Below are 25,847 nucleotides of genomic sequence, written 5' to 3'. Positions count from 1 at the left end.
TGCTGTATAAAGAAATTAATTTAAAAATTTTTTTTAAATGCCATTTATTTTTAAATAAAAATGAAAATGTTATGTTTTCTTTCCCTCCCTTTTCTCCCAGATTCTGACAGCCACACACCTTGAGAAACTGCTGTGATTAGGGTGAGGATCAGCTGACACTGTACCATTTCCAAACCACATACGCACTTCCTTGAAAATGACATATACCTCACGCCCTCCTGTTTGCTCAGATTTACCTGACAAGAGCACTGTAACAATATAAAAATATGTGATACTGATATTGGACAAAGACAAAGAGGGGAGAATAACTGAGATTCCCACAGCAGATAGAGCTTCTCTTTAAGAGAAACCTCCAGTAAAACAAACATTGCACGAAACAACTAATTATAAAATGTTAGGCCTGGATATTACAACTAAACTTACGTTCATATGTAAACATGAAATACAAAACTAAAATAATTATGTAAAACATAAAAAACTCAAATGTTGCTTTTACGTTTTAAAATATATATTCCAGGGCTTCCCTGGTGGCGCAGTGGTTGAGAATCCTCCTGCTAATGCAGGGGTCACGGGTTCGAGCCCTGGTCCAGGAAGATCCCACATGCCGCGGAGCAACTAGGCCCGTGAGCCACCACTACTGAGCCTGCGAGTCTAGAGCCTGTGCTCCGCAACAAGAGAGTCAGCGATAGTGAGAGTCCCGCGCACCGCGATGAAGAGTGGCCCCCGCTCGCTGCAACTAGAGAAAGCCCTCGCACAGAAACGAAGACCCAACACAGCCAAAAGTAAAATAAATTAATTAATAAACTCCTACCCCCAACATCTAAAAAATATATATATATATATTCCAACTTTATATTTTTGGTTTCATCAATAGTTGTGCGTATTTAAAGCAAACCTCCATTCAAGATAGGAGTCCACTTGTAGGATATAAGATACACAATTTACAAAATAGGTCAAGAAATGATAACTGTATATTAACTTGACATTGATTAAGAAAAGAAAAATTAACAAGTCACAGAGACCACCTCATCCCCGACGGCCTCACCTTCCTCCAGGATGTCCTGGCTCAACCTCCCTCTCCACCTTCTGTGTCTCACGGGCACGAAGCTTGGCCACTTCCTTCTAGAAATGTCAGGTTCCCACCCAACAATTCACCAGGTGGCCTCCCTCAGTTCCCTCTTTCCCCCTTTTTATCAGCAAGCGTTGACCTCAGACGCTCTTTCCTAAACACTTTCCTCACATCACCTCCCCAATCACAAACCTAACCTGCTCTCTGCTTTCTCCATAATGTAACACCTAAACATGCCATTTTAAAAAAATTATTTATTTTTGGGGCCACACCACGTGGCTTGTGGGGTCTTAGTTCCCCGACCAGGGATCGAACCCGTGCCCCCTGCAGTGGGAGCGCAGGGTCTTCACCACTAGACCGCCAGGGAAGCCCCCATTTTTTTCACTCACACATTTTAATAGTCTACTTTCCATTCCAGCCAAAGCTGAGTCTCTGTGTCCCAGAATATTTAATTATATTTCAAACCCCTGAAATTTTTCTAATGTCTCAAGTGTATTAGGTTTATTCCCAAATTGCCTTAACATCCCCCAGAAGCCAGCACAGAGCTGAGTAAAAACGTACTCAACTCAACTCGCTTATTTGCTGACTTGTAATCCCAATGTCTTCCAGAATTTCCACACTTTCTACTTACGTTTTAGAACAAGAGAACTGAATATTCATCATGCAAACAAACAGTTCAGTCAAGTTTCTTTTCACCAGGTTTGAGCTGGCTGGTCTAGTCAGCCAAGTGGATGCCCCTAAATGTTCACCATTTCTACTTGGACATCTAGGATGCTGGGTTATTTTAAGATATTTTAAAAAGTTTCCAAGAAAGAAATGTTTTCTCAACTCTTCTCACAAGGATGAAAACACTTACTCTATAGGTTTTTCAGAATTCAGTAATTCCCGAAGAATCCTAGATAACTTTCATTGCTCCTAGAAGAAAACCAGGATTCTTGGTGCCAAAGGAGTTCTGATAGGAGATCTACCTGTTTGTCTGTTTGCCTCACTAACAGGAGTAGTGAGGGAACAGCACGTGCTGGTAGTCGAATATGCCGGAATTCAAACAGAAGCTCTGTCCATAACTTGCCGGTGATTATAGGTGGCAAATTTAACTAACATGGAACTAAATCCAGAATTTGCACTAAAGGAAAAAAGATGATTTCTGTAACTATTTTAAAATAATAATTTATGTATGTTTGTGATCTTCCTTCAAGCAATCCTATATAAAACTATTCAGAAATACATAACTTAATTGAATATAATGTGATTAAAAATATTCTGGTATTCATGTAGGTAATTAATGGTATCAGAAAGCCTCATGGTAAAGTTCACAAAGCAGCATTATATACAACTCACACCCACTTTATCTGATTCATCATTTGATGAAAAGGGATGCACATTTCTGAAATTCTTGATCAGAAGATAACACATACGGAAATGGAAGTTCATAATCAAGAGATTTTAAAAGAAAAATTAATAATAGCATATACAGTGTTTTATCATCTAAGAAAAATATTAAAGAATGCATAAAAAGATTAGTCATTGCATTGTTTGTAATAAAAAAAAAGACTGGAAAAAACCTCTTATGAGCAGCTATATTTCATTGATTAAAGAACTTATGGTCTAACCATACCATGGAATACTTTGCAGCCATAATAAGGAAGGAGGCACAGAAAAGACAGAGGTCAAGGGGGGACTTTCATGCATGCCACCAATTCACCACAGAAAGGGAGAGGTAAGTTACAAATCTACCCAAAGGACAGGATTGTGTATAACTTTATCAATTCACTGATTTCAACGTCATGGATCTAGGGATACACTCAGAGCTGTTAAAAAGGACAAAACAGATATTATTAACACCCACAAAATGTAGACTGCAATTTAAACATTTATATATATATTTTTTTTGGCTGCGTTGAGTCTTTGTTGCTGTGCGCAGCCTTTCTCTAGTTGCAGCGAGCAGGGGCTACTCTTCATTGTGGTGCAGGGACTTCTCATTGCAGTGGCTTCTCTTGTTGCGGAGCACGGACTCTAGGTGCGCAGGATTCAGCAGATGTAGCACGCAGACTCAGTAGTTGTGGCGCACGGGCTTAGTTGCTTCATGTCATGTGGGACCTTTCCGGACCAGTACTCAAACCCGTGTCCCCTGCATTGGCAGGCAGATTCTTAACCACTGCGCCACCAGGGAAGTCCCTAAACTTATGTACTTTAATTCACAATGTGTGAAATCAGAGGCTATTACTTACAATGTAAGGGAAACATAAGGAGAGTGAAAATAAACCATTGGAATCCAAGGATGAGAAACCTATACTTCACTAACTTTCAATTTCTGTATAAATACTTGAAAAGTAAATCTCCTTAAAACTATTTGAAGGTTGTTCTCTAATGTGTTAATGGCTTTTAATCAGAAAAAAAACATTAAACCAAAGTGGCAAGACATTTTTATGTCATTTAAATAATGTTAAAATAATTAAGAAACAGGATGTAGACACAGATTGTCATAAAGTGAAGTAAGTCAGAAAGAGAAAAAGAGATATCGTGTAATACCGCTTATATGTGCAAAAATGGTACAGAGGATCTTATTTGCAAAGCAGAAATAGAGACACAGATGTAGAGCACAAACTTATGGTTACCAAGTGGGGAAGGGGCAGTGGGATGAATTGGGAGATTGGGATTGATATATACAGTATCGATACTATGTATAACATAGATAACTAATGAGAACCTACTGTACAGCACAGGGACCTTGGGAACTCTACTCGATGCTCTTTGGTGACCTAAATGGGAAGGAAATCCAAAAGAAATGGGATATATGTATACGCATAACTGATTCACTTTGCTGTACAGCAGAAACTAACAGAACATGGTAAAGCAACTGTACTCCAGTAGAAATTTAAAAAGAAAAAAAAAAAAAGAAACAGGATAAACTTAAGCTTTCGTCACAAATTAGCCATTTCCATTCCTAAATTCACCGAGTGTACATGTCATGTTTCAACGGCAGGCTTGAAAATTAAGCGTAGTCAGTGAGGTGGGCTTCCACACGGCCTTTGCAAGGAAGCACCCCGCTCCTTACGGAGAGCAACCCTCTCCTAAGTGCACCACATCCCTCTCCGACCTGCTTCCCAGCTGCAGGAGGGCTCCTGGAGACCCTCCCACCCCACCCCCCAGCTGCTGGGCTGCCCCGTCTCTAGCAGGGTCACCTCCTACATTCGTGTGTGCTCATCTTACTTTATATTATATATTTTTAAAATCTATGTGTACGACTTTTCTTAGTTCCCTCCAATATATCTGGGATCAGATCATGAATACTGATAGCCAATGACAGAAAAATGAGTCTAGAAAAACATATTTTGCTCTTGAAAATAAGAGAGTCAAAACGGAGCTGAGCGGAGATCCAGTTGCTCTTATGAACTCAATCATAAATTCCTCTGTTACTTAGCATTAAAAACAATAACAAAAAAAAAAGACAATAACAAAAAAACGGATTTCTGTGGCGATCCCTGCTGTAACGCACAGAGCCCAACCAGAGGGCCTGGAATGGCTTGTAATCCTGCTGGGTGATGCCCCATCCAGCAAACTGGTTATAAACATTTTTGGAGAAAAACATGAACTCACACCTGGCTGGACCCACAGCTTCTTTAGAAAAGTGAGGATTCATGGAAGTTCCTAAGCAAATTGGTCTCCCCCATCTCTAAAATGACCAGGTTTCTGAATACATGAAGGAGTACTAAAATCTGCATTTAGTTGATACACTCACAGAATACAGCATCTGCTATGAGGGCCCTGCCCATCATATCTGCATATGACATATGACAATACTTAGGAAAGACCATAGTTGTGTTGGTTTGTATCTGCGTTTTCCCTCCTTCACCTTTGAACTCTCTTTTAGATTTCCTATGAATCCAGGCTCTGCCTCTCACAGACCAATCCCACCCCTCACTTCTTTCCCCAGCTCTGTCTCCAAGGACCACGGCTTAAATCTGACCACGGGGATCTCAGCCCCTCAGGGGTAGATGCGGGACAACCACACACTTAGGTGACAAAATCAAACTCAATTAGTGGCTCTCATCAAGTAAACTGGAGTAAAAGTAGCAGATTTCAATCCTATGTAATCAGGAATATAGAATATAGCCCTAAAACTTGTCCCTTAACTTAAGGGAAACCTATTACGTAGTAGCTAAAATCACCCTTCCTTTTTATGGAAAAGATCTCACAGTTCACCTTGTGTTGCCCATAGGTCTATTTCTGAATACACAAAATAGTCACTAATGGTACAGAATCCTCAGAAAAACAAGTCAGAAAAGTTAAAACTGCGTTCAGGTTACCGGAGGGCAGCGTGAGATGGACTGTTGCCTGAAATTTCAAATACATCAAGTCACAGAAATCACTGTAAAGTCTAAAAGATGTCGAAGGAGGAGACGACTTACGAACCCTGTCCCCGTGCTTCGCGTCCTGTGCGCATGTGCAGCGGGAGCCGCTCTGCCCAGGTGCTTCTCTGCCCAGGTGCCTCTTCAGGAGGCAGGCGTGACTCCCCAGGTGACGCGTGACTCCCCAGGTGACGCGTGACTCCCCAGGTGAGGCGTGTGGGCTGGTGACGGCGCACAGGTGAGTCCCCCACGGACACCGCCACGGCCACGCTCCATCCCTGGGGCCGTTCTCCGGTTCCTCACTCAGCTTCACCCCAGGTCAACTCCCCTCTGCCCAGCCTGCTTCCTTCACTCCGCAGGTGTCCCCGCAAAACCTCCTGCTCTCAAATCCCAGGGTCTGTCTCCGGGGAACCCAACCTATTACAGTGTTCATGAAATTTAAAAAAATAATAACTTTAAATCCCAGTACAAATAACCATGGTTACTACAGGATGATGACATCACAGGCAGTATTTCTTCTTCTCTGTGCTTTTCTGTACTTACTGTATAATTTATTCTAAACCTTGAATATTTTTATAACTTTAAAGAGAATCTCTTTTGGAAAATATTAATAATGGAAACAATGACTGTATAATTACAAAAAATGCAAAAAACAATCCATGCGTAGTCTACAATCTACCGAAGGTACACGTTTAACAGTGAATGTTTATCTTGGAAAATGTAAGATATAATAAACACCTTCAAATATCTGTGTCATTATCAGCTGGACAAGGAAGTATATATATATATTTTTTCTTTTTAAACATCTTTATTGGAGTATAATTGCTTTACAAGGGTGTGTCAGTTTCTGCTTTATAACAAAGTGAATCAGTTATACTTATACACATGTTCCCATATCTCTTCCCTCTTGCGTCTCCCTCCCTCCCACCCTCCCTATCCCACCCCTCTAGGTGGTCACAAAGCACCGAGCTGATCTCCCGGTGCTCCCTGTGCTATGTGGCTGCTTCCCACTAGCTATCTACCGTACATTTGGTAGTGGATATATGTCCATGCCACTCTCTCACTTTGTCCCAGCTTACCCTTCCACCTCCCCGTATCCTCAAGTCCGTTCTCTAGTAGGTCCGTGTCTTTATTCCTGTCTTACCCCTAGGCTCTTCATGACAATTTTTTTTTCTTAAATTCCATATATATGTGTTAGCATACGGTATTTGTCTTTCTCTTTCTGACTTACTTCACTCTGTAGGACAGACTCTAGGTCCATCCACCTCATTACAAATAACTCAATTTCGTTTCTTTTTATGGCTGAGTAATATTCCATTGTATATATGTGCCACATCTTCTTTATCCATTCATCCGATGATGGACACTTAGATTGTTTCCATCTCTGGGCTATTGTAAATAGAGCTGCAATGAACACTGTGGTACATGACTTTTTGAATTTTGGTTTTCTCAGGGTATATGCCCAGTAGTGGGATTGCTGGGTCATATGGTAGTTCTATTTGTAGTTTTTTAAGGAACCTCCATACTGTTCTCCATAGTGGCTATACCAATTCACGTTCCCACCAGCAGTGCAAGAGTGTTCCCTTTTATTTTTATGTTTCTCCAGAAGGCAAAATCAGCACCCACATGTGGAATTCGTCCATTTGTATGTTAGTTAAATACAATGAAGCATCTTCCGATAATCACTGCCCGTCTGATACTTCAGGATGCAAAGGAGCAAGCATCAAGGGGATTCATCTGCTTGCTGGAGTGAAATCCTGCTTACCGTGGATGATCAGCTTAGAAACTTCTACGTATTCGAAGAAATGCAATGTTATCTACTCCTTCCCTAAAACAGGAGTCAACGAATCTCATCAATTTCAGCGAGAAGCAGGTACAATGCAACCAGGACATACTCTTTCCCATGTTTAAGGAGGTCACGTGCCATTTCATTAACAGCTGAATCCACAGGTTGATATTACAAACTGCAAAATACAGCAGGTGTTGCTATACTGAGAAGGCCATGGACAGCATCAGTCACCAGAGACAGCCCAGAGCACCTCAACACGTATCCTTCTCGTACATTCCATACATAAGCACTTTTCTGCAATAACTAACATATAGTATTACAGCCGGTAACAGCTCCAAACAGAAGTCTTCAGAGAAGGAGCAGATACCGAGGAAGAAGAGAAGTCCGGGGAAGCAGACCTTGTAGAGGAGTCCAGGCCCCCACCAGGTCCACGACCCGGGAGCAGAGAAAACAGCTCAGCTGCAGCTGAGTTCGAAGCCGCATCTCAGCAGATGTAACAGATAGAAATGACTTGTTTTACAGAGAGCAAAGGTACCTGCCACTTCTAACCGGCAGAGAATAAACCCTGCCCTCTTGCACAGCCCTTCGCAAGGCTCCACAAAGACGGACCAGCTACAAACGCACGACTGCACTGTAGCTCTCCCTGCACAGCCTACCGAGGCTTCGGATCAAACACTGACACGTGTGCACTGAATGAAACTTCCTCTCTGGATGTTGGCAGTTTCTCCTGGGGGCCATGGAGAGAGAAGCTGGGAAGGGGAAGGGGGAAGAAAGGGGGAAGGGGAGACGTGGGAAGAAGAAGAGAACAAAGGAGAGCAAGTACTGAATAAAATGTGCTCCTCTAAGAATTAAGAACGAGTATAGAGGCTCGAAAACCAAAAGTATACTGCATGTGTGATCTTTCCTAATGGTAGTAACAAATACAGTATCTGTACACTGTTAGAGCACCTTAACAGGTTAAAAGTTGTGTCCTGCTGGTGACGACAACATCTTTCTTGGTCATGTAATGAACAATGTATGATAAACAACCTGCATCCAAAAAGTCTATATATGGGAGTTTTGAGAAGAAAAGAAATATGAACACTGATCACAAAACCTCTCCCCTATTTTCCTTCATGTATCTCATGGAAATTGAAGTCCAATTTAAATTGGAGTTAAACTGAAGTCCAAAACCACTAATGGAACAAAACAGCTGAAGATGAATGCCTGCCTAGTTTTGCAAGAGTAATACTATCTAATTAGTAGACATATTTGTATAAGTTCAGGTAATGAATAGAATATAAAAATGGTTTCTTGCATAAATATGCATATTAAAAGCATACTTTCTAAATTACAACAGAAGGACTCACATTTACTTTCCCTCCTACAGCCACTACTAACGTGGGACTGTTTCACCCACTTTGGAAACTAAAGCCAAACTTCACCCAGTAGACGTGACATACTCAAAGTCAGGAATACAGTAGGAGAAGGAGGTTTAACCTAGAACAGCTTCTAATGATCCAACTGAAGGAGTCTCGAGTCGTCCTGCAGACACTCCAGAGAACACCCCATTCCTGCAAAGATTCTGGGGCGACTTCTCAGCTCCGTATATCGCGATCATAAACTTGTGAGGGTGTATTTGCTCTTCTTCAACTTTATGAACTTTACTTAATGTAATGGCCAGAATTTATTAATCTCTTGGTCAACTCAATATACTCTGGCTTCCGAAAATAAATACAACTTTATTAAATCACAGAGAAGTAAATGTTATTTCATAACTTTATGACCATTATTAGAACTGGCTCATTGGCCTAATTGGAAAAGTCATATCAACTTTCCTCTTAGCGCCATATCCTGACTGCACACCATGTAAGTTTCATCCAACTGTGTTTCCAACTGTGCAGTTCTATACCACTAGCAGTTGCAATTATCTACTGTAATCAAATGGCAATTCTGACTGATAGAATACTTATGTCATAGTCTTGGTTCACTTTCAACGAGCAAATATAGATACGGATGTAGAAAGAAAAAAATACACTACGCACATGACATTTTACACAAAGCCCAGAAAAGATAAGATTCCTGAAGGTGAACACTGCAAGCAGTTGGCCGGTAACGTAAAAGCACACCTGATATACAGAAGATTTTTTCCAACCAATGCCCTGGGGATGTTTGGGCACACCACATAAATCCAACTGCTGACACCACAGACCAGTTCACATACTCTGTCATTTGCCCTGGGATTAGTTCTATAACTCACTCTCTTCAACTTTGTAAACTTGTCTTAAACAGCAAAGTTCCCATATCAACTGTGAAACGTACACTCCCCATGAACTAAGGCTCTCTTTACACTTTCAGTGAATAACTATCCCTGAAATAGTGTTACAAGTATTTAATGCAGGAAACTAGAAACACTGCCTTTTTTGTCCCATTTACACATTTTTAGCTCAAAACCAGAGGTCAGCAGTGTACTAAGATATAGATGAAGAGAAACAGCAAACCACTTGGCCTACATTTGACAATTTTTTAGTATTATGATTTTTTTCTCTCCATTAAACACACCTTTGAGAGTTTTAAGATTCTTGTATTTGGTCTTTTCTTTTATAAAATATTGTAAAATAACGATTTTGTTGGATCAATATTACTATCAATGCTTACATAATTAAAAGAAAAAATATGGACAACAAGGACTGTCTCCTTCTACAAGTTTTATAGTTTTGTGCTTTTATATTTGGGTCTGTGATCCTTTTTTGTTTTGTTTTGTTTAACGGTACGCGGGCCTCTCACTGTTGTGGCCTCTCCCGTTGCGGAGCACAGGCTCCGGACGCGCAGGCTCAGCGGCCATGGCTCACGGGCCCAGCCGCTCCGCGGCATGTGGGATCTTCCCGGACCGGGGCAAGAACCCGTGTCCCCTGCATCGGCAGGTGGACTCTCAACCACTGCACCACCAGGGAAGCCCTGTGATCCATTTTGAGCTAACTTTTGTATAAAGTGTGAGTAGGCTGAGTTCATATTTTTGAATATGGATGTCCAATTGTCCCAGCACCATTATTTTAAATTGATATACATTATTTTCCAAAATCAGTAAAATTTAATTCTAATAAAGATTACTTTTAATTTTAGAAAATTTGGAAAATGCAGTAAACAGGAAATACTGTTACTTATAATATCAGCACCCAAAGAATAACCACCGATTATATTTTGATCTTTTTCCTACCTGTTTTTTAAATGCCTTTATAAGCGTAAGTTAAACAATATGTATTATTACTATAAGATAATGTGTTTATTTGAGAAAATTTTTAAATTATAGGGAAAAGCACAAAGAAGTTAAAATTACATCCTTGAATATCCTTTAAATAAAAATATGACTATTCCTGGGGCTTCCCTGGTGGCGCAGTGGTTGAGAGTCCGCCTGCCGATGCAGGGGACGTGGGTTCGTGCCCGGTCCGGGAGGATCCCACATGCCGCGAAGCGGCTGGGCCGGTGAGCCATGGCCGCTGAGCCTGCGCATCCGGAGCCTGTTGCTCTGCAACGGGAGAGGCCACAACAGTGAGAGGCCCGCGTACCGCAAAAAAAAAAAAAAAAAAAAAAAAATATGACTATTCCTAATGTGAAAAAATTATAAACTATTTAACCAGATTAGTGATTTCACAGAAACTTTTTTCAAGCATTACAGATTTTTCATATTTTGTTTTTACTATTTTACATGAAACTATACACTGGTAGTTATTTACTACTAAGATTTAGGAATAGCATTACTACAATGACACAAGGCCATAAAGAATTTTTATTTATTCAAAATCCAATGTTAACCATAACACTTCTTACTTTCTATTAAAACTGCCACATGAGTTTTCTAGAGGAATGTTTTTGAAATAAATAAGTAAACATCTTATCCACAATTTTTTTAATTACATAACCTAACTGTGGCAAATACTCTTGGACGCCATCCAAGCAGACTTTCCCAAATATCTTTTCTGATACAGCACATTTTCCCAATAAAGGTGCTAAAAATAACAATACTAATATCCCTGCAACCAAGGCAAAAACTTGTAACTCAATATTAGTCACTGAAGCCTGAGAGAAATCGGCCTGGGAGATTATAGAAAATGTTCTCCTATCTGATGGAAAGAGCGAGAGAGGGAGGGAGGGAGGGAGAGAGAGAAGGAGAGGGAGAAAAGAAAGAAAAGATGGAAGAGAATGAAAGAGAGAAACGAGAAAGCCACAGAAACTGCTCTTCCTGCACTTGGACATGGCTTTCTGAGAATGCCATGCCTGGAGCTGCATGTGACTATGGTCACCAGCCACCTTGTGACCATGAAGACAGTTATTCATACTGTGAATAATTATGAGTGGCAATCTTGCTGAGGATGTGGAATGAAAATGTAGGAAAAATGTGGAGTCCTTGATAAATTTCTGAGACTTAAAACCAGTTCTGTCATAGCTCTACTTATGTGAGGTAAGAAATATTCTTATATTTTAACCTACTTATAGCTTTTTTTTTTGACCACACCCCACTGCTCATGGGATCTTAGTTCCCTGACCGGGGATTGAACCCAGGCCCTCGGAAATGAAAGCACAGAGTCCTAACCTGGACTGCCAGGGAATTCTCTAAGCTACTTAAGAGTTGAATTCTGATGCCTGCAGTTGAAAGTATCATAAATTGATACATTAATATTTAAGACAAGCAATGTTTATGTAAACTTTCTAAAATAAATATATTCTAATATTTCTGTAAGACAAGAGGCTAGTTTTCCCCTAATATCCATTCTCCCCTTATTAGCAATAGAACCTCTGATTTTAGATGTACACACAGCTAAAGACTGTTTCCCCACCTCTCTGCAGGCTGTGAACTCATGTCCCTAAGTCCTGGCCAAACAGATAAGACTGGAATTGTCATGTACAATTTCCCAGGTTGAACCCTAGAAAGTGCAGGTCCTGCCCCTCTTCCTAGAGGCTGGATGAAGGTGTGATGGCAGGGCTAGGGCAGCTACCGTGAACGACGTGACAGAAACTCCTCTGGGAGGAGGTGAAAACAGAGAAAGGAGTGTGGGTTCTGCCCCCTGACGTCCTTCAGCTGCTACACCCAGGAGGAATAATCTTCTAAGTGTGTGAGTCACTGTTCTTCTGTCTTTTTTTTAACTGCAGTTTAGTCTTTACCTTAATGAAAACAATTCCTAAACAGGAAAAAAGGCGCTTTTTTTGCAGCCTAAGTTCGTTTAAGTACTTTAGAAAAAGTTTTTCTTTTCAACCTGTTTAAGCAACTACCTGTCAGAGGTTTCATTACAAACCTGTAATTCTAGAAAGTATTGCTAAAGAAGTATGTTTACATAGGTTGCAGGTACAGGTTGAACCCTTACATCATGAAGAGAAAATAATATTTGTATCTGCAAAAAAATTTAATGAATGATTTTTATTAAATAACAGCTGGTTTCAAATATATAAACATTACATAAAACAATCAAATTATTGTGTTGTTGATAAATCCATCAAGGGGAATGTCACTTTCCTGAACAAATGTAGATGTTTGCTCCGGTAACTAATGAATCTTGAGGAAAAATAAATATTTCCAGGGCAATGTGAGTTTTAGTCTAATGAACAAGTTGTATGGCTGAAAATTATCAAAACTAAAGACTAAGAGACCAGCTGTCCATCTGAAAATTCTCCATGGAGTTTGTCTTCAGGTTGGAATAAAATTACATGAGAATACACAGGTAATAAACCTGACAGATTCGATTTACCCTTTAGATATGTATTATTATTTGTTTATGATCTCTGACAGTAAACTGGGACTATTACTTTGACAAAAAAATTAAGACTTGATCATAGAGATATGTGAACATTCAAGTGCTAGCACTTTTGGAAGTAGCGTTATGAATGTATTTTAGAAATGTATTAATGCAATATTATATATAGTAATATGATACTATATTGTCTGGCTTTCTAATAAAAAGAGGTAAAGTTAATATAAGAAAGTAATACTCGAATAGTAACTATTTTAATTACTATACCATCCGTGTATTGGGTGTAAAATTATTTTTTACAGTTTTTAATACGAACCTTTAAATACTTTAATCCGTGGTGAGCGTAACATACAATCATGTTGTGTACTCGGTTATCACCTACAAACCCACTGCAGTCCTATTCACAATACTTTAATATGCCATTTTAAAAAACTGTGAAGCATTCTAGACATTTCTTGAGCAACGGTAAATATAAATCTACTTCAATAAATTAATACACAATTATCAGTTTGGGATCACTCATTTTTTGAGCTCTATAATAAAGATTCAATTCCAGATTGCCTCTGCTCTCCAGCAAAGGCTGAGCCATGGTGCTTTCAGTGAGTTTATGATCAAGGAAGGCAAGTCCACGTTCCCTTAGGGCCAAGGAGCCCTGGTTTGTAAGTGTCTTTCCAAACTTTCCTGGGGCTTTCAGTCTCTTACCCTCTGCTCCTCCGACTTGAATGCCGCCCTGTCCTCAATCCCTGACACCGTATCTCAGCACTCAGACCCCAGGAACCTCCTCTACAAGACATTTCCAGACCGAAGCCATGAAGGCAGAGCCCTTACACACGTGTCTGAATCACCACTGCTGAGCACAGCAGGACACGTGGTGAGGGGACACACAGAAGTCTACTGAACGATGAGTGGAATTAAAATGGTGTAGCAACAGAGGTAATGTTTTCAACCACTTGCTATTGGCTACTATATTTGTAGCTGGCCTTCTTTATGAGCAGGAATAATAGGAAACGTGGGTGCTTTATTTCGGAGCTATTATTTCTCTCCAAATTGTTAAAGACTCAAGTCATTTACTTTTAGGAAAATTCAGTCTAATCGGGGAAGCCAGTGGAGAACTCTGACTAAGAACCTGGGCTTCAGGGTCAAGCAGGCGCCTCTGAGACCTCCCAGCTAAGTTACCTCAGACAACTACCTTAAATTCTCAACTTTATTCTCCAAATTTAACTGGAATTTATACTTTCTTCTTTGTATCTTCTTATACCTTTCTGAAATAAGCACATTTTTGGAATTGGGAACAGATTTACTACTTGATGGTAGTTAAGTGAATTACATTCAATTTAGATTTTCGTTTAAATAGTAGATCTTATTGAAAATATGAGAAAATATTTCTATAAATTTAGCATGATTTCAGCTATTATAATGAATATGATCATTTTATGAGTACTTCGCCAGGAATACTGACGAAGTATTCTTTCATATAGCACTTACAAGTAATAAGAATCTAAAACAGCATCCTAAAAAGAAAACATATTAAATCTTTAAACATTAAATACAACAGCCTATACATCCTCAAACACTACATGCGCTAATTATCATTTTTTTGTGTTCTGCATATTAATCACTAGCAGTTAAATTTCTCCTTTGACATTTTAATACATAAAAAACACGGGAAGGGGCTTCCCTGGTGGCGCAGTGGTTCGGAATCCACCTGCCAATGCAGGGGGGACATGGGTTCGAGCCCTGGTCCGGGAAGATCCCACATGCCACGGAGCAATTAAGCCCCTGCGCCACAACTACCGAGCCTGCGCTGTAGAGCCCACATGCCACAAATACTGAGCCCATGTGCCACAACTACTGAGCCCATGTACCACAACTACTGAAGCCTGGGCGCCTAGAGCCCGTGCTCTGCAACAAGAGAAGCCACCACAATGAGCAGCCCACGCACCACAACCAAGAGTAGCCCCCGCTCGCCACAACTAGAGAAAGCCCATGCACAGCAACAAAGATCCAATGCAGCCAAAAACGAAATAAATTAAATACACTTAAAAAAACGGGAAGCAGGCAAGTGTCAGATTCAGATTCCTTTCTCCTTTGTTGCAAAACCACCACGACTACTCCAGTCACAACTGAAGCCAGAAGGTTACCAGCAGTTTGGTTCCGATGAGCCAGGAGGGATCGGGTACCGCAGTGAACACCATGTTACCAGCCCAGGCACGAGGGCTGGACCACACGCCCGGGGACGCCCTCGCGCTGGAGAAGTACATTTGCTTCCCAAGCAGTGAATATTTGAAAATATTCTCTTCTGTTGCAACAACGATTCATGATGCTTAATCTGGGTTTTCATGGATGACTTGAGTTTGTCTTTTGTACCAGAATGGAATGCAAAAGGTATGTAAATTTTAAAGAAAAATGCTCTTTTCAAAGAACCGATGCAAACACTGAAAAGTACTGCGATCTGATCTAGTATGGAAATTCAGCTGTCTCCTGGGTTTGGAGGCTAGGAGGGAAACTTTTAGGTCTTTATAAGTCCTCATGTTCAATATATCCGCATTCGTCTTAGGGATTTCCTGATGCCCAGTTTGGGATACAAAATTCTATCAGTGCTCATTCCCACTTCAAAAGGAACACTATAGGGCTTCCGTGGTGGCACAGGGGTTGAGAGCCCGCCTGCCGACGCAGGGGCCGCGGGTTCGTGCCCCGGTCTGGGAAGATCCCACGTGCCGCGGAGCGGCTGGGCCCGTGAGCCATGGCCGCTGAGCCTGCGCTCCACAACGGGAGAGGCCACAGCAGTAAGAGGCCCGAGAACCGTTAAAAAAAAAAAAAAGAAAAAAAAAAAGCAGCCTTTCCTTGTTTTGATATAATTTTAGTCTCAATGATAAATATAAAGTTTATAAATAACAAAAAAATTAATGTGTATATTTAGAAAAGAGAAACTTAGATTGCTAAATGGATGAAGAATATTTGTTTTTGAAATGATATCATCCTTTAGCAATTTATTATTTTCCAAAGTGTTTTCATGGGCATTTGATCGTTTGTTATTTATAACAATCATCTGATTTTCTGAAAGAGCAAATACTGCTCTCATTTTACAAGCCAAGTAACCACCTCTTGCAGATGTTCTGTGATTAGCTCTAGAGCACATAGGTAAGTGCAAACTGCTCTCAATCTATAAATATTTTTCTCTTAATATCTGATACTACTTCTGTCATTGAATAGATACCTGTAATTTACTGGAACATGCCAGATCCTACATATTTCAGACAACATGCTTCATCTAGACATGGCTCAGTTGTTGAACAATGAATGATTTAAGTTCAACTTAAATTGTAAATTTACATAATGAAATAATGATGATCAACACATATCATGTTTTGGTTTTTGTTAGTTTTCTTTTTGCGGTACGTGGGCCTCTCACTGTTGTGGCCGCTCCCATTGCGGAGCACAGGCTCCGGATGCGCAGGCTCAGCGGCCATGGCTCACGGGCCCAGCCGCTCCGCGGCATGTAGGATCTTCCCGGACCGGGGCACGAACCCGTATCCTCTGCATCGGCAGGCGGACTCTCAACCACTGCGCCACCAGGGAAGCCCCATATCATGTATTTAACATATGCCCATGTGAATTAAGAACCTCACACCTACGAACACCTCACCGCTGAGTACAACCCTGTGCAGTAGGAGCCGAAGCACGCGGCAGAAGGGGACCCGCCAAGGCCACTGAACAGGAAGTGCAGACCTGGCTTCAGACGCAGGGGTTCTGGCTGGAGGACGAGGATCATCCCACAATGACGCGTTATAGCGGCAAGACCCGACCTCTCAACACCCAACAGCGGGACCGTGTTACACTAAACCAAACAACAGCATCTCCACGACATTTACGGACTGTGATAAGGCAGGCCCCTGCTGTCACTTGAATGGAAGCATTTCCTCACTTTTCTCTGGTTGAATGCATTCAGCCCAGCAGTCAATCGATCAACAGCATCAGGTTTTGATTTTCCTAAGATGTTAATAACACACAACTTACGAACTTTCAGAAACAGGTGCCTAGAACTCTAGGGAGCTCTGAATAAACTCATTTGTGTTTGATCAGTATCTCCAAGAACAAGACACAGTAAAACTGTTTTTCTTTATAAATCATTTCATATTTTTTCTAAGACTTTACAAACATGTTTTTTCTTACATACACTATTATTTGTAGCCCAAGACCCACACCAGCTCTCCTGCATAACGCCCCAAAGGAAGGGGGAAAGGACACTTTTGATGTGGTTCATGTCTCACTTAAAAGGGATAATGGTCTTGGGAAATGAGAACTGTTTTTCCTGGATGAGAGAGCAAATTTCAAACTACCTTTCTCCAAATAAAATGGAAATATTTGTCCATGTAATCTAATGAGCCCTTTGCTAATACTGTCTTAGATTATGTCAAAAACCAAGATATGCACTGTGGTTTCTGACTTCTTTAAATGGGCTTTTAATGGACCATTAAATACTAACAGGCAACTCACTTCAGTTAATCCAACTAGCTTTGTATACAGTTTAGTTTCTTTTTTTTGTATTAATGCTTTTTATTATTACTGACCATATTAGAGCCACTGACATGTCCAAAATCATTAAAATAAAGACATATCGGGTTGCTCCTACATGAAGCTCAAACTTTAATATCATATCGTTTCTTTCTTTAAATCGTATTAAGATTGTTCCTACCTTCCTAATTATTGAATAACAGTTTTTAGAAACAAAACAAAAAAAACATTGTCATATTAAACCTACACACAGACTAAAAAATTCATTTCAGTTTCAGGAATGACTTTTTAAAAGTTATAAAATATGCATATTTGAATGTAATAAATATGGTACTTTTCATTTTAACAACAGACAACAGCTTACTTGTAATCAACGGTGTTAGGCATTTTTCCTGTTAGGCTGTGCATGTCACCATAAAACACAGAGACTTCACCGTCTTGTTACATGACTACTTACAAAGTTTTTCAAGCTACTACACACTAAACAGGGTAAACACCCTGATTCTAGCATCATGAGACATGATTTTCCCACTTTTTGAAAAACCCTCTGAGGGCTTCCCTGGTGGCGCAGGGTTGGGAGTCCACCTGCCGATGCGGGGGACGTGGGTTCGTGCCCCGGTCCGGGATGATCCCACATGCCACGGAGCGGCTGGGCCCGTGGGCCATGGCCACTGAGCCTGCGCGTCCGGAGCCTGTGCTCCGCAACGGGAGAGACCACAACAGTGAGAGGCCCGCGTACCGCAAAACAAACAAACAAACAAACAAAACAAAACATAAAAAACTCTCTGAGCATTACTTTCTATTCATCTAGTCGCTCAGGCTGTACGCTAAGTATGGATGCTACGCCTACATTTCAGGGCTGTTGTTACAGACAATGCACAACAAAAGCAGCTTCACCCCATGCTTTTCTGCTCCTGGGTGCTGTTCTCTGAGTTACCCTCAGTTTGAGTCTTCACCGAAACTGTTGTTTTGTCTCTGACTATTTTTTTAAAGATTTATGCTTTTACCTCTCAACTACGGACAAAGATCTGCATTCAAGAAAAATGGACTATTTTAACTTAAATCATATTTTCCTCTATTCCTATTGCTTCAATAAGAGCAAAAGTTATTTCTGTACTATAAACCATTTCAGGGAAATCAGGGAATCAGGAACCAAGGGTCACGTTTCTTCAGCCAGATCACAGTATAGAGCAGAGACCTCATGCGATCCAAAATCCACTGAAAATCACTTCAAAATTGACACAACACAGTTTTTTCAACTTGCTTACGTAACGTCACTAGAAGTCCTGTAGTGTAGGGAGCGAGAAACCTTTTAACAAGGTCAAGTATTTTAGAAAATTGCAGTAATGTTTGCATCTTTTTTTCAAGGCATATGGCAAAATACGAAACAAATAAAATGCAGTGTATTCGTCTACGTGAATTTAGGAACGACCTTACCATGTGTGGTTTGGCTACGGTCCCACCTGTGGTGAGAAGAATGCTGGGGTGTGGTCTCCCCCTGAGCAGCTCCAGACCGCAGCACCTGGGCCTGGAACACCAGGTTTGCATCCGCGGCCGGTCCCAGACTGTGCTCAGAGGTGACGCAGAAAGTGGCAAAGCTGCTCCTATGGCTGTCGGTTCCCTGTAGGGAAACAGGTCTACCCTCCTCCTGTAACCACTTGAAACAAACAGCCACTAATGTGTGAGAATGAGGTACTTTTAATTTTACTCTTGGCTTAAAATGAACTGTTTACAGGTGCGATTTCTTCCTGTGTTTTTGCCAAGGCAGATGTCGTTCTGTGTCGTAGGAAGTCACAGGAGGTGCAGAGGAGAAGGTGGACCACCTGTAGGATTCCACAATAACCCTGGGTGGGAATACACAGCCGATTCATTTATAGCTTTTCTAACCATTAACGGTACGGTTGCATCAATTAAATAGTAATAGAACCCCTACCTTTAGCCTTACCTGTCATCAATTTATTTAATCAATTTTAAGGGCATTTTATGGGAAAATGAGCAGTCATTGGGTACTTTCATAAAGGAAAAAAAAGTACCAAACTAAAATGTTCACTTTTCTATAGTTTTGCCATCATGTCTGCTATCTGTAAAACGGTACCAAAATCTAACCTCTTTTATGACTAATTTTTTCTGGACAGTACTCAAATCACAAACTTTTTAATTTGCTGCTTCTTTTCTGATTTGAATTTGATTATTTTTATGTAACAAAATTATATTAAATAGCATTTGAAGTGACTATGTATAAAATTATAGACATATAATATACAACAATTATAGATATATAATAATTTATTTAAAAGTTGTAATCATTTTTAAATCTTTTCTGCTGTACATGAATAACTTATTTAAGTATTTATTTTTAAAGTTGTTAAACTGCATTAATAACCTTTAAAAAATCATGTTCTAATAATGTAAAAGAAACTGTCCCCCAAATTTAGAAAACTTAAATATTTAGCAAGAAAATTTTTATTTAATTGTCATTTTTCACTAATATCAGCTGCTACTTAGTGTTAACCAAGAAAATGGAGGTCTAGTTTGAAACACAAACACTACTGCCAGAACTGTTTATTTAAATATAAAGAGGGACTTCCCTGGTGGTTAAGACGCTGAGCTTCCAACGCAGGGGGCGTGAGTTCAATCCCTGGTTGGGGTACTGAGATCTCACATGCCATGCAGCGGGGCAAGAAAAATAAATAAATAAGATTAAACAAAATAAAATGAAAAATGAATGAATGAATAAATAAATAAATTAAATAAAAATAGAGGAGAAAACAGGAATCTCCTTTCCACTGTGATCTGTCTCAGTAACAATCTGATGGCGGAGGTCATGCAGAAGTAGTGACTGCCAGCTGATCGTGAGCTGGACCTGGGTAACCGGAGGTTCCTCACCCCCTCCCCTCTGTCCCCAATCACTGGAACACAGGCTCTGCCCACAGTCCCCACCCCAGGAGCCGTTGCAAGGATGCAGCCTTGAGAGAGTAACGCGGTGTTGAGACCACCTGGACTGAATACGCCGTGAGTCCAGATGAGGCTTCTGTATAAACTGTAAGACTCTGGCGGGTGGGTGTGGTGATCTACTCGTCCTGTGACGCCAGAGTCAGTCCCTTATTCATTACACCTGTTGCCTGCCCACCCAGAGGGTCTGCCTCGCTCTTTGGTCTCTCCCAGCCCTCCGTACACAGGGGCCAGTTTCAGGTCTCACCCAGAGAACTTCTCAGGAGGTTTGTGAACCAACACAATTACAGATGAAAACAGTCGTGGTTTTAATACAACTTAACTATCTTGCATTATAAACCCCAGACCCTGAAAGTATAAGAAAGTAAGCACTGAATTTCTGAATCTTTAAGATTTTTTCAAAAGAGCACTGAATACAAAATTCCATATCACGATGTTAATTAGCAGAGTCACCATAAAAGATGGTAAACGTTCAGATGACATTTCATCACGTGGGTCTGCTCATTTACCACACTGTCACAAGACTGCAGGATTCAGATCTGTGAAGATTTATTATAACGACAGTCAACGCCTTGATCCTACACTACTCTACTATAAAATGATATGGGAATATTCCAGCAATTGGAACGCATGATTTGATTTCAAACTCTGCTCTCAGTGGCCTCATTTCTGCTTCGGATTTTACAGGCATAGATACCACCTCCATGGCAATTGGCTGAGGACGCTGTCAAGATGAAAACTGAGAAACCGCTTAAGGAAATATACAAACCACTCAATAGCTAGTGGAGATAATTCCTGGTTTGGGTCTTGTATGTGTTGTTATTACTGTTTTCATATAGTTTAAAGAATAAAATATCCACAAATAGCAGTTGTTACTATCCTTCTTAAGCAACTTTAATCTATGTTATAGATTATATATCTGTCTTCCTTCAGTAATTTAGATTCTCCAGAGCTGAATGCTGAACACGATAGGATTACATGTAGGAAGAAGAAAGTTTATGTGAGAAGTCATTTCAACTGCATTTAGGATAATTAAACATTATAGTTTTCTTAATTCACATGATTAAACTTCAGGCTACAAAATATATCTCAGAGCACTTGTGTCTTTTCAAGAGGGGTTTTCCAAATGGTTGTTCTTAACATTATATTTTTATTACAACATCAGGTTAAGAAGTTTCCTTTCAACACATGCTCTTCCAGAAAAGAAGAAGAAATCTATAAATTTCCCTCTGCTCCACTGTTACGTACAGTGAAGGAACAAATCCTCTGAGTTTTAAGGGCACTTTACGATGTTTCTTCTTTCTCAGGATTCTCATGTTTAGAGAGTTTGAGTTTAAACAAAAAGACTAAGGGAAAATCCTTTTTCTAGCTTTGAAACCTTGACTTGGGGCTGCTAACTTCTGTGGCAACGTCTGGCAAAAATCCAGCAGCCTACTGTTGACATTTTCCTAGGCGTTATAGACCAGGAGGTGTAAGAACATGTACGACATGGAAACCCTTACTAATGTTCTTTTTTTTTCTTTTTTTGCTGTACGCAGGCCTCTCACTGCTGTGGCCTCTCCCGTTGCGGAGCACAGGCTCCGGACGCGCAGGCTCAGCGGCCACGGCTCACGAGCCCAGCCGCTCCGTGGCATGTGGGATCTTCCCGGACCGGGGCACAAACCCGTGTCCCCTGCATCGGCAGGCGGACTCTCAACCACTGCGCCACCAGGGAAGCCCTGTTTTGTTTTTAAATATAGTTCAAACTTGATGGTAAAAAGCAACACCGTTCTTATAAAATAAACGAGAGCTTAAACGCAGAAGTCAGACACTTAAGAAAGACTGTCTAAGGAATTGGGAAGGAAGCCAAGTTCCATGATGACACGCACACTAAAACCCTGGGAAAAAATAAAATAAAATGCTGTAGCATCAACTACTAGTATCCACCTGGGCTCTGAGCTCTGTGTTAACTGTGACTTTGCACACCTGAGCGGAAGGGCCGTGGGCCCGCCCACGCACCCCGTGTCTCGCAGTTTCATGAGCCCCCTTCTGCGGCCTGCAGAGCGACGGCACTGCCCCGCCACCAACACCAGCCTCGCCAGGTGTGTCAGGGCAGGCGCGGGAAGAGGGAGGCTGCAACCGACTGTGGAGAGCAGGGAGGGGTTAGGACACACTGGCACAAAAAATGAGAACTGTTAGGGGAGAGATGAGAAGCTGGGCAAAGGGACCCTGTGCAGGCATTCAGGTGAGAACCGCCTAGAGAGAAGGAGGGATGCTGGCCCGGCAGGGGTGTGGGGTGCCTGAGACAGAAAACAGGGAAGAGAGCAGGTGATGAAGGGCCTTGGATGTCAGTGGGGCTGACATTTGAACAGGAGCTCCCGGTGAGACGTGTGTGTCCCCAGGAGGGTCCCAGCTGTCCACGGTGACCTCATGCTGAGATGCTACCTGGAGGGACTTCCCACCACCAGAACCTGCCTACAGCCTGGAGGCCTCAGAGACCCGGTTCCATCAGCAGGAAGCAGTGTCCCTGTGGCTGGTACCGTCTCTTCCCGAGGCTGAGCTCCACTGAAATCACGAGTGGGCTGGGTGAGCCCGGGCCTGAAGAGGAATTTGTGTCACCCACCTGCTGCAGAACCTCAGACCAACCTCAGAAGCAACCACTGTCTCTCTCCTGAGCTATTTATCTTGCTCACTTCAGAGCCCATCTGATGAAAAATCTTCCTCCGAGTATGTTTTACGATTGCAAACAGCGAACCTCAACCCTAACAGGTTTAGGAATCACACAGTATCCCTCTACGATGACTCCACACCTATATGAACTGATCCGTTATGTGGCAATGCCACAGTTTTTCTCATGGAGGGAAGTTTACAGCTGCAGCCAAATGTAGTCCTGCTCTGTCATAAGTGAAAGAGTGAACAGGAGTTTCCAACAGAGGGGCAAAAAGATCCAAGCTGTACTTTGGAAGAAATAATGAATTGATAAAGCGTTAGACGCTGTAGGCACAGAAGTGCCTAGAAACATGGAAGCCATCCATCCACAAGACTAGCCCCAGTGGAAGGGGGGGGAATCCCAGCCCAGGATGAGACGACCTTGTGGGACCTTGCCGGTGAGCTGGTAGGGACAGTGCGGGCCAACAGGGGCCCACACACTTCAGTAAATATTGCCCTGAAACTCTGAGAGCCTTAGGAAAATCTCTGCACAGCTGGAAGCTGAAGACTGTCCTAAGCTCTGCAGAAATGGCTATACTGATATTGTGACATCAATACTGCTAAACCCCTGTAAAAATTAAACTGTACAAGTGTCAAGGAGAAAGTTCTTTAAATTCATAGGTTAATTCAAATGTAAAAAATGTTAAACCCAAGAACTACAATAAAAAAAGGTTTTCAGGGCTTCCCTGGTGGCGCAGTGGTTGGGAGTCCGCCTGCCGAAGCAGGGGACGCGGGCTCGTGCCCCGGTCCGGGAAGATCCCACATGCCGCGGAGAGGCTGGGCCCGTGAGCCATAGCCGCTGAGCCTGCGCGTCCGGAGCCTGTGCTCTGCAACGGGAGAGGCCGCGACAGTGAGAGGCCCGCGTACCGCAAAAAAAAAAAAAAGGAAAAAAGGTTTTTATTCAACCACAAATACAAATCAGAAACACTGCAGTCTAATCCAGAACAAAAAAGTGAAAATTAGTTATTCCAGTTCAACAATTAAGAACAAATGGGTTTTAATTACACATAAGACCACCTGTACCTAGAACTACCTACTACTTACAAGGATTACTGCTCACAAAGAACTTATTTTTGGAGTCCAAGGTGAGAGCTATGGAGTCAGGAAACTTGAGAGCCATTCAGGGCACACAAACAGGCAGACCAATTAGAAGTCAGCGAATAGCTTTCAGCTCAGAAAATGATTACGTGAACAGGAACATACATGTCCCAGAGCCCCATGGTCGTCAGCTTCGCCCTAGAGGACATCTGTTGCTTTACTCTTCTTCTGATCTGGGTAGCAGGTGAGGGAGCCACACCCAAGGCCAGCGTGAGCAGGGGACCAGCAGGAGAAGTGCCTTTGTCACCTGTGACCTTGGTGACCCGGCCTCCCAAACCACAAGTCAGACCAGCAGCACGTGTAAATAAAGAGGCCCTCAGTCAAAGAATAAACACAAGGCTTTCAGCAGCAAAGGCCAGCTGGCTTTCGGCTACTCAGCAAACAAAGCAGTTCTGAAACTGGATTTCCAGATCCCACCGCCTGACCTATAAGCTGTGGCGGTTCTCAATGATATTCAAAACTGGATGCATGGCAAACGTTCAAAATGCACCCCCCCCCTCAAATACTTCCTATTCGCGAGATGTCTTCTCCTATCTTGACTAGTAATTTGCTATCCGAATTAAACATGTCATTCCCCACTGGCAATTTTCCCGTGTTTTAAATTTTCTTTTACTTAGGCAAATATGTGAAATAAAAAAACTAACTGAAAGCATTCAATTCTGAAACCAACGATTTTCAGCGACAACACTAGCAAGCCAAGCAGGCCTGTGTGACCAACAAGAAATTCTGAGGATAACATGATCAACGTGATGATCTACCTAAAACCATGACTTTCCCTGGGGGTGACTTTCAAATGTCACGGCTTCCAAACCAGCAGCGCCTCAGTCAGACCAGCATGGAGCGTACCCTTGATTCACACAGTTTCAGGAAGCCCAACAGTCCTTTAAAACAATAAAGCGTTTAACATCTGAACTCCAAGAAATTATGTTTCATGTCAAAGAAACAGTTTGCAGGTCATACGAAGGTAGTGCTTGTTGATACCGTGTTCCAGAAAAGCTGTGCCTCAGGGAATGTTCATTGAGGTGAATGTGACTGCCCAGGGACGTGGGGGAGAAGCGCAGACGTCACCAGGACGGTCCTACTGGAAGACTATAACTTCACCCTACACTGTACACTACAGAAGGCCTAGAAATATCCCCGTATTCTAAAACTGCTCTTCAGCAGATGCTAATATCACGTGTCCAGGCAACTAGCAAGCCCACATTTCAGACGCTTGAGAAGATCCTGCCTAGACAGCCCCGCGTAAATATTCTGAAAGTCATGGAGTAAGCTGGTGATAGAAGAGTCAAAACGAGCTGTGATTAAGGGACCATCAAATTACTATTTGAGGAGCTAGAGCTAGTAAGCATTTAACCAGATTCAGGAAGCTAATGGCCTGCAATGTTTTATCTACCTGGGGACACAATTAGATTAAGTTGTTGCATTTCTGGCCCTCCTCCTTCTTTTATTCCTGCTAAATAATGGGCTTTTCCTTATGCTAAGAGTAAAAAACCCACAGAATTATCTGGAACATGCAACACATACCAGAATAACTATAAAATATAGAAATTATTAAATCTTAAGTCACTCCATATTTTCTTCAGTATGCAGCTAAATTAATTTTGCTCTTTTGTTACAAAACTCTAAAAGCAGAGAATTCGTGTTCAGTGAAATAGTTCATACTG

General features: G+C 41.6%; 1 protein-coding gene across 2 annotated transcripts in view; it reads right to left on the bottom strand.

The window, feature by feature from the left end:
- The window catches only part of SPOCK3 (SPARC (osteonectin), cwcv and kazal like domains proteoglycan 3), a 375,656-nt gene that overhangs the window by 337,388 nt on the left and 12,421 nt on the right, over nt 1-25,847 (bottom strand). The gene's annotated exons all lie outside the window — the stretch shown is intronic.

The sequence above is a fragment of the Phocoena sinus genome, chromosome 6, assembly GCF_008692025.1.
Source record: "Phocoena sinus isolate mPhoSin1 chromosome 6, mPhoSin1.pri, whole genome shotgun sequence".
NCBI classification, from domain to species: Eukaryota; Metazoa; Chordata; class Mammalia; order Artiodactyla; family Phocoenidae; genus Phocoena; species Phocoena sinus.
The sequence above is the reverse complement of the archived record's forward strand: the minus strand, read 5'-3'. Positions and strand labels throughout refer to the sequence as shown.